Here is a 10,213-nt window from a genome sequence, read left to right on the forward strand (position 1 = left end):
ATAGCATATGATTTAATCTAGAGCCCAAATATGACATGGGAAAAGGTGCACCACCTCTGGTTAATGTTTTCAGCATTTTCCAGAAATGATGAACATTTTTGAAAGTCATTTGGATTCACTGAGAATATTTTAGTTGAACCTAGTGAATTCCTTTGATGCTAGGGTTTAAGCAATCCCTATTTCAAGTTTTCAAAAGAATTTAAACATGATGCATGGAAGCTAAAGCAAAGACAAGCTAGGCCTAAACTGGGGATGTGATAGGACATCTGTCCCAACGATGAGCTGACACGTGTTTCCTCCAGGCAATGATGATTTTACACGTGGAAAATCCCAATTGGTCGGGGTTGTTAACGGGTTATCGGATCCAAAACCGGACCCGAGAGCTTAACGGTGTTCCGTTATGGTGGATGCCACGTGTCGGTCACCCTTGACGAAAGCACTTCTGTGACGTGCGGTTTATCGTCATGGAAGTGGACACTTCCGTGATGATAATTTTGGTAATGTCATGGAACACTTCTACGATAGCACAGGTATGACTATCTTGATTATGTCATAAAATCGTCATGGATGTATATGCATGACAAAAAACGCGACCTACTATGACAAACACGTATCATCACAGAAGTGTATTTTTTTGTAGTGATTCTTGCTTGTAAGGATAGAGATGATCTAGAAAAATTATTATGCAAGTATAAAGAAAGAAAATTGAATGCGAGAATGAAATGTGATCCTCAGATTGCTACTTCACCTATCTTTGTTCACGATAAGGATTATGAATTCTCTGTCGACCCAGAGTTGAATCTGATCCTTTCTATGGTTATGAAACTGAAACTGTTGTGGCACATCTTACTAAGTTGAATGACATAGCCACCCTTTTTGCTCACGATGAGAAAATTCGCTATTATTATATTCTCAAATTATTTCAGTTCTCATTAAACGGTGATGCTAAAGCTTGGTACAATACTCTTGCTCCTTGTTGTGTGCGTAGTCCCCAGGACATGATTTATTACTTCTCTGAAAAATATTTTCATGCTCATAAGAAACAAGCTACCTTACAGGAAATATTTAACTTTGTGCAAATTGAAGAAGAGAGTCTCCCACAAGCTTGGGGGAGGCTTCTCCAATTGCTTAATGCTTTGCGTGATCATCCTCTTAAGAAAAATTAAATACTTGATATCTTCTATAATGGACTAACTGATGCTTCTAGGGATTTCCTACATAGTTGTGCTGGTTGTGTTTTCAGGGAACGAACTACTAGGCAAGCTGAAGAATTATTGAATAACATATTGAAAAATTATGATGATTGGACTCTTCTTGAACCACCGCCTAAACCCATTCCGAAGAAGAGAGGTATCTTATATCTCAGTCCTAAAGATATGCAAGAGGGAAAGAAATCTATGAGAGAAAAAGGTATTAAAGCAGAAGATGTCAAAAATTTACCACCTATTGAAGAAATACATGGGCTTGATACACCACCACCACCTAAGGTGGTAGAGGTAAATTCTCTAATTAAATTCAATGATAGTGATAATACTCATAATAAACATCCTAGTCAATGCCTTTATGAATTTGATAATTACATTAGAAAGCAAGATTACTTCAATGCAAATGTTATGAAACAATTGAAATGCAACTCTGATATGATTGCTCGCTTAAGTGACTTGCTATTTAGAATCTCAGATGATGTTAGAGGTGTAGGAAAGCATGCCTCTATGGTTCAAGCTCAATTAGAACAAGTTGCTAAATCTCAAAGAGAGTTGCTTGATGAAATGAACAATAATATAAGTGATTTTGATGTTAGAGTAGCAACTAGAGGAGGTAAAATGACTCAGGAACCACTTTATCCTGAGGGACACCCAAAGAGAATTGAACAAGATTCTCAAATAATTAACACTGATGCACATAGTCCTCCTAAAAAGAAAAAGAAGAAGAAAATGATAGGATTTTGCATGCCTCTAGTGAACCTGAAGTAGAAAAACCTCCTGATAATGATAATGAAGTTTCTATCTCTGATGCTGAAACTCAATCTGGTAGTGAACACTCACCTTCTGATAATGAAAAAAGATAATGATGATGTTCATGAAGACACTCAACCAAATAATAAAGAACCAGACAATGATGTTGAGATAGAACCAGTTGTTGATCTTGATAACCCACAACCCAAGAATAAAAGATATTATAAAAGAGACTTTGTTGCTAGAAAACATGGTAAGGAAAGAGAACCATGGGTTCAAAAACCTATGCCCTTTCCACCTAAATCAACTAAAAAGAAAGATGATGAATAATTTGAACGCTTTGCTGAAATGTTGAGGCCAGTATTTTTGCATACTCGCTTGACTGATATCTTAAAAATGCCTCCTTACACAAAGTACATGAAAGACATCATCACCAATAAGAGAAAATACCGGAAGCTGAAATCTCCACCATGCTTGCTAATTATACTTTTAAAGATAGAGTACCTAAAAAACTTGGAGATCCGAGAATACCAACTATACCTTGCTCCATCAAAAGAAACTATGTGAAAATTGCTTTATGTGATTTGGGAGTTGGTGTTAGAGTTATACCTTTCTCTTTATATAAAAGACTTTATTTGAATAAACTCACACCTACTGAAATATCTTTGCAAATGGCTGACAAATCAACTGCCATACCTATCGGTATTTGTGAGGATGTGCCCGTTGTTGTTGCTAATGTTACTATTTTGACTGACTTTGTTATACTTGAGATGCGCGAGGACGACAATATATCGATCATCCTTGGTAGACCTTTCTTGAATACCGCAGGGGCTGTTATTGATTGCAATGGTCACTTTTCATATCAATGGTAATGAGCATATAGTGCACTTTCCAAAGAAACAATTCCAAGTGAATGGTATCAATGTTATTGAAAAATCTTCGATAATCGCTATTGGAAGTTTTCAGATACCTCTACCTACTGTTAAAAAGAAATATGAAATGCTTATCGTTGGGGACATTCATATCCCTGTTGAGGCAACTTAGTGATTTATGAAAGTTCTTCGGTTTCATGCTAATCAAAAGTGGTTGTTAATAAGACTTGATCAACCTTATTAATGAATCATTTTTTAGAGGTATGAAGTTGATGAAATTAGTGAGCACTACCTTATGCCCATACCTTTAGTTTTCTATTTTTATTAGTTAAATAAAATAAAATTTCAATGCTTGTTGACGTTCTGGGAATGGGGGTCCCCAGACTTACCTGCCTGCGGCCTGCGGCATGGCTCGAGCAATGGCCCAGTACGGCCCACCTTCATCAACTCAAGCTCAGGACCCTCGCGAGGGGCCAAGCCTCGTGGGGCGGACGGCAGGAAGCTTCCTCAGGAGTGGCCTCGCCAGGCAAGCTCGCGAGGAGGCGGAGAGATCAAGGCAAGGGTACCTCGCGAGATGCCCGTGGCGCAAGCCATGACGACCGAGGCTAGGCGGGCGCCGGCCTGCGCAGTGTCCTTGTTCCCTCTTTGGTGCAAAGGGAGCATGCACAGGCCAAGGCATCAGGCAAAGGCTACCGTTTCGGTGCAACAAGACCAAGACCAACAGAGCGACAGGATGGAGGTCACCGTGGATCCCAAGACGGCGTCATCGTCAGAGTCTTTGGCAGTCGAAGACCAACTTTAGTCAGGATAAGTGTACTAGATGTTCCCCTTCAAAACGGCCAATTGTTGGCGCCCTTCCCGCTCAATATTTGGGAAGAGGGCCAGGGCCTCTATAAATAGGACTAGCCACCCACCGTAGAAGGGGATGGGAGAGGGGGGGATTCAGTTCATCCACACCCATCACCAGCTCAAGAACACCTCTCCTCGCGAGGCAGTTCTTCCTTTGTATTTTTCATCATCAGCTCCTGAGGCAATCCACCACACCACAAACTAGAGTAGGGTATTACACCACAACGGTGGCCCGAACTAGTATAAACTCCGTGTCCCTTGAGTTGCTCATCCGCTAGCCTAGATTCCTTGCGAGGCTTTGTGACGTGAGTTGGTAGAGGAGAGATCTTCGCGCGCACCCCAGAGTTCAAACCTCAAGGGTCTGCCGGAACCTGAAATCCGACATTTGGCACGCCAGGTAGGGGTGCATCGGAGCTCTCCCTGTCAATGGCCCGTTCTCCATCAACCTTGCGCTGCGCCCTCATGGCAGGCAATGCGCCGCCCGCTCCAGCCGTAGGGGCCGGTGTTGGGCCCTGGGGGCTCCGAGCCCTGACCCCCACCTTGCGACAGGTGTGGTGGCCGAACAAGTTCAAGCCAGAGATGCCGCCGCGCTACAGCGGCGTGACAGATCCACTAGCTTTCCTGCTAGCATATGAGGAGGCCATCCTCAAGGCCGGGGTGATGACCGGGTCATGGCCAACTGGCTGCCCATGGCGCTCACCGGCGTCCCGCGCATGTGGTTGCTCCACTTGCCAGCATCTTCAGTGGACTCCTAGGAGGAGTTGTGCGGCCTCTTCCTCGCCCATCACGCAGTGCCGGCGCTCCTGGTCGTCGCGGCACTCCTTGGTGGCTCGCAAGCCCCACCCACGAGTCGCCACATCAAGCCGTTCGTCCACCGGGTCGGTGCTGCCCTGACTCGCCGCCCAGGTCCTCTGGGTTGGGCGTCACCCAGGGCCGACTTAACCTTCAGCTTGGATGATCACCCCGCCAACACTGCCTGCTCGGGTGCACTCCTAATGCTGTGTACTCCTACCATCTGCCAGGTGGCCGTCACCAGGACCCTTGTCGACGGCGGGGCCGGACTCAATGTGCTCTCGATCGAGGCCTTCAGCCTCCTCCACGTGCCGTTGGAGCGACTCCGACCTAGCCAGCCCTTCTCGGGCGTCGGGGGCAGCCCCACCGGTTCTCTGGGGCAGATCCGCCTCTCGGTGACATTCGGCACCCAAGCCAACTTCCGCATGGAGCTGGTCGAATTCGACGTCGCCCCCATCGTCCTCCCGTACAACGCCATCCTCGGCTACCCGGCTTTGGCCCAGTTCATGGCAGCAACCCACCCGGCTTACAACCTAATGAAAATGCCTTGGAGCAATGGTGTCCTCACCATAGCCGGAGATGCAAAAGATGCCCTGCAGGCGCTCAAGCTCGCTTTCAGGGTGGCCGCAGCAGCGCAGCCCGCTAGTGCCGATCCCCTCGAGGCTAAGGGGGCTGCGCCCACCAAGAAGAAGCAGTTGTTCACCCAAGACAAAGCAGAGACCAAGCAAGTACCAGTCGACGAGGATGGGTCCTCTGGCGCCACCTTCACCATAGGCGCCAATCTAGATCCCGAGCAAGAGGAGGCCCTGGTGAAGTTCATGCGTGCGAACAAGGAGGTGTTCGCGTGGGAACCCAAAAAACTGGTAGGGGTCCCCAGACAGGTGATCGAGCACCACCTGAACGTCTGTCCCAACGTACGACCAGTGAATCATAAGGCAAGGCGGCAGTCCACCGAGAAGCAAGCTTTCATTGTCCAAGAAACCCGCAAGTTGGAGGCCGCGGGAGTCATTTGCGAGGTTCGCTATCCGGAGTGGCTGGCGAACCCTGTCGTTGTGCCGAAGAAAGGGGGGAAGGAGCGCATGTGCGTCGATTTTACCAACCTCAACAAGGCCTGCCCATAGGATCCATTCCCGCTCCCCCGCATCAACCAGATCGTCGACTCTACTGCTGAGTGCGACCTGTTATGCTTCTTGGATGCCTTCTTAGGCTATCACCAAATCAAGATGGCGGTCGAAGATGTGGAGAATACGGCTTTCCTGATCCCGTGCAGGGTGTACTGCTACACCTGCATGCCGTTCGGATTGCACAATGCGGGCGCAACCTTCCAGCAGCTGATGCACTGTCGATGACATAGTGGTAAAGTCTCGGGAGGCGAAGGCCATGATACAGGACCTGGAAGAAACCTTCGCGAGCCTACTTGAAGTGGACTTGCGGCTCAACCCAGAGAAGTGTCTGTTCGGTGTTCCCTCTGGCAAGCTTCTGGGTTTCCTCGTGTCCCACAGAGGGATCGAGGCTAACCCGGAGAAGGTCAAGGCAATTGAAGACATGAGTCCGCTGCAAACTCTCAGGGAAATGCAGAAGCTTACCGGGCGGGTAACTGCGCTAGGGCGCTTCATCTCCAAGCTAGGGGAACGCGCTTTACTCTTCTTCAAGCTAATGAAGAGGAAGGGCCCGTTCGAATGGACTCAAGAGGCTGACAAAGCGTTTCAAGATCTCAAGAAGTACCTGACCAGCCCTCCTGTGATGGTAGCGCCATGCTCACAGGAGCCCCTGGTGCTTTATCTTGCTGACACACCATACTCCACCAGTGCAGCTGTGGTGGCCGTCCGGGAGGAGCGCCGGACCAAGACTGCACCAGTTGCGGCAACCCCAGGGCAGGAAGGCCCCTCAAGGGCCACACCCTCAGCAGATACAAGTCAGCCTCGGCAAGGAGGCGTCCTCACGGCTGAGGGGGCTCCACCAGTTTGTCAGGAGTTGGGGACTCTTGCGCCTTAGGAGACGCTCGACTCCCCAGAGGGTGCGTACTTCATCGCTGTGCCCGCCCTCGTCGAGCATCCCGTGTACTTCATCAGCACAGTGCTGAGGGATGCAAGGGCACGGTAACCCATGCCTCAGAAGCTCCTGCTCGTGCTGTTGGTGGCCTCACGGAAGCTGCAGCACTACTTCCAGGGTCATCCAATCAAGGTCGTCTCAGCACACCCATTGGAAAGGGTGCTCAGGAGTCTCAACTCAGCAGGAAGGGTCGCCGAATGGAACATCGAACTGCAAGTGTTTCAGTTGGAGTTCAGCATGACTAGGGTCGTTAAGGGAGTTGCACTTGCAGATTTTGTGGTAGAATGGATAGAGGCGCCAGGACTTGAAGCAGGAGAGGACCGGTCGCTTTCCCCAGGAAGTGAGGCGCCGGACGGCTGGGTTATGTACTTCAACGGGGCTTTCTGGCGACATGGCGCAGGGGCTGGTGTGGTGCTCATATCCCCCACTCAGGACAGGCTCCACTACGCCGTGCAATTCTATTTCCAGCATGGAGAAAAGGTTTCCAACAATATAGCAGAATGCGAGGGGCTCATAGCGGGCCTGAAAGTTGTGGTGGCCTTGGGGGTAAAGCGCCTCGTCATCAAAGGCGATTCACAAGTCCTCGTCAACTTCTCCAACAAGGTGTATGAGACGAAGGACGAGCGCATGGAGGCTTATCTAGCAGAGGTTCACAAAATTGAGAAGCAGTTTTGGGGTTTGGAGTTGCAGCATGTGCCCCGCGGCACCAATCAGGAAGCTGACGACATCGCGAAAAGGGCATCCAGGCGGCTGCCTCAGGAGCCCGGAGTCTTCAAGGAGAGGCTCTTTAAACCCTCAGCGGTGCCGCCACCGTTAGGAGCAGCTCAACCTCGGGCGGAGCTCCCCCAGCCGCCTGCCTCGGGAGCTCTGGCCTGTGGACCGACCTCAGGAGCACGCTTGCTCCTGGCGCTGGAGCCTCTGGAGGGATGTTGGACCATGGAACTCAAGAGCTACTTGGCACAAGGGACTTTGCCGCAAAAGGAGGAAGACGCAAAACGCGTGGCACGGCAAGCCATGGCATACTGCATTCAAGATGGAGAGATTTACCGGAAGTGACCAAATGACGCATCCCTATGTTGCATTTCCAGGGAACAGGGGAAGGAGCTGTTGGCAGACACGGCGGAGAATGTGGGCACCACTCATCATCATGAACCCTTGTTGGCAAGGCGTTCCGCAGCGGGTTCTACTGGCCCACAGCACTCAACGACGTCATCGAGCTGGTGAAGGCTTGTGAAGCCTACCAATTCCACGCCAAGCAGATCCATCAGCCGGCTCAGGGCCTGCAGACCATACTGATACGTCTCCAATGTATCTACTTTTCCAAACACTTTTGCCCTTGTTTTGGACTCTAACTTGCATGATTTGAATGAAACTAACCGGACTAACGCTGTTTTTAGTAGAATTACCATGATGTTGTTTCATGTGTAGAAAACAAAAGTTTTCGGAATGACCTGATAATCCTCGGAGACAAGTTTCAGAGAATATAAAATATTCTCACAAAAGATGAAGACCAGGGGGCCCTCACCCTGTCCACGAGGGTGGGGGGCACCCCCCCTATAGGGCATGCCCCCCTATCTCGTGGTCCCCCTGAGGCTCCGCCGACCTCAACTCCAACTACATATATTCCGTCTCGTGGAGAAAAAAAATAAAAGAGAAAGTTTCATCGCGTTTTACGACATGGAGCCGCCGCCAAGCCCTAATCTCTCTCGGGAGGGCTGGTCTGGAGTCCGTTCGGGGCTCCGGAGAGGGGGATTCGTCGCTGTCGTCATCATCAACCATCCTCCATCACCAATTTCATAATGCTCACCGTCATGCGTGAGTAATTCCATCGTAGGCTTGCTGGATGGTGATGGGTTGGATGAGATTTATCATGTAATCAAGTTTGTTTTGTTAGGGTTTGATCCCTAGTATCCACTATGTTCTGAGATTGATGTTGCTATGACTTTGCTATGCTTAATGCTTTCCACTAGGGCCCGAGTGCCATGATTTCATATCTGAACCTATTATGTTTTCATGAATATATGTGTGTTCTTGATCCTATCTTGCAAGTCTATAGTCACCTATTATGTGTTATGATCCGACAACCCCGAAGCGACAATAATCGGGATACTTCTCGGTGATGACCGTAGTTTGAGGAGTTCATGTATTCACTATGTGTTAATGCTTTGGTCCGGTACTCTATTAAAAGGATGCCTTAATATCCCTTAGTTTCCACTAGGACCCCGCTGCCATGGGAGGGTAGGACAAAAGATGTCATGCAGGTTCTTTTCCATAAGCACGTATGACTATTTACGGAATACATGCCTACATTACATTGATGAACTGGAGCTAGTTCCGTGTCACCCTATGTTATAGCTATTACATGAGGAATCGCATCCGGCATAATTATCCATCATTGATCCATTGCCTACGAGCTTTTCACATATTGTTCTTTGCTTACTTACTTTTCCATTGCTGCTGTTACAACTACTACAAAACACCAAAAATATTGCTACTACTATCTTTACCTTTTACCACTGTTACCTTTACTATCATACTATTTTGCTACTAAATACTTTGCTGCAGATATTAAGTTATCCAGGTGTGGTTGAATTGACAACTCAACTGCTAATACTCAAGAATATTCTTTGGCTCCCCTTGTGTCGAATCAATAAATTTGGGTTGTACTTCACCCTTGAAAGCTGTTGCGATCCCCTACACTTGTGGGTCATCACATACCCCTCTAATGGCCATTCGCGGTTTGGGGGCTGGACATCTTGGGCCCGTTTCCTGGGGCGCCAGGGGGCTACCGCTACCTCTACGTTGTCGTCGACAAGTTCACCAAGTGGGATGAGGTGGAAGCTGTCCGCACCATCCCAACAGGCTCCGCAGTCAAGTTCATCAAGGGCCTCGTGAGCCGATTCAGGGTGCCTAACCGCATCATCACCGACAACGGTTCGCAATTCAGCAGCAATCTCTTCAAAACATACTATGCTAATCTTGGAACGCAGATATGCTACGCTTCAGTAGCACACCCTCAGAGCAACGGCTAGGCTGAGCGAGCCAACACGGAGGTCCTGAAGGGCCTCAAGACCAGGACCTTCAAGAAGAAGCTGGAGGCTTGCGGCAGGGGCTGGTACGACGAGCTCCAGTATGTGAGGTGGTCTATCTGCACGACCGCAACCAAGTCGACGGGCGAAACCCCATTCTTCCTCGACTACGAAGTTGAGGCCGTCCTCCCTCACGAGGTCAGGCGTCGCTCCGCACGGGTCCTGGCATTCGACAAGGCGCAGCAAGACACCATGCGAGGGACGGATCTTATGCTGGGGGAGGAACACCGTCGGGAGGCCGCGCTGCGGGCGGCAAGATACCAACAGGCGATGCGATGATACCACTGCCGCAACATTCGCCCCAGGACTCTTGAAGTAGGGGACTTCGTGCTCAGACGGGTCCTCTCCAGGGAGGGGCTACACAAGCTCTCTCCTATGTGGGAGGGCCCGTTCAAGGTTGTTCATGTTTCCAGGCCCGGCTCCGTGCGCTTGGAGACCCAGGAGGGGGTGCCCATCCCGAACGCGTGGAACATTCAACACCTCCGGAGGTTCTACCCTTGAGCGAGGCCCAGTGCTTGTTGAAAATGCCCGGAGCCTGTGAAGAAGGCCAATGCCTGTGAAGCTTGTCGCTTTGGGAAAAGGCCTGGTGCCTGTGAAGCTCGCC

The sequence above is a fragment of the Triticum dicoccoides genome, chromosome 1B (genome assembly GCF_002162155.2).
Source record: "Triticum dicoccoides isolate Atlit2015 ecotype Zavitan chromosome 1B, WEW_v2.0, whole genome shotgun sequence".
NCBI classification, from domain to species: Eukaryota; Viridiplantae; Streptophyta; class Magnoliopsida; order Poales; family Poaceae; genus Triticum; species Triticum dicoccoides.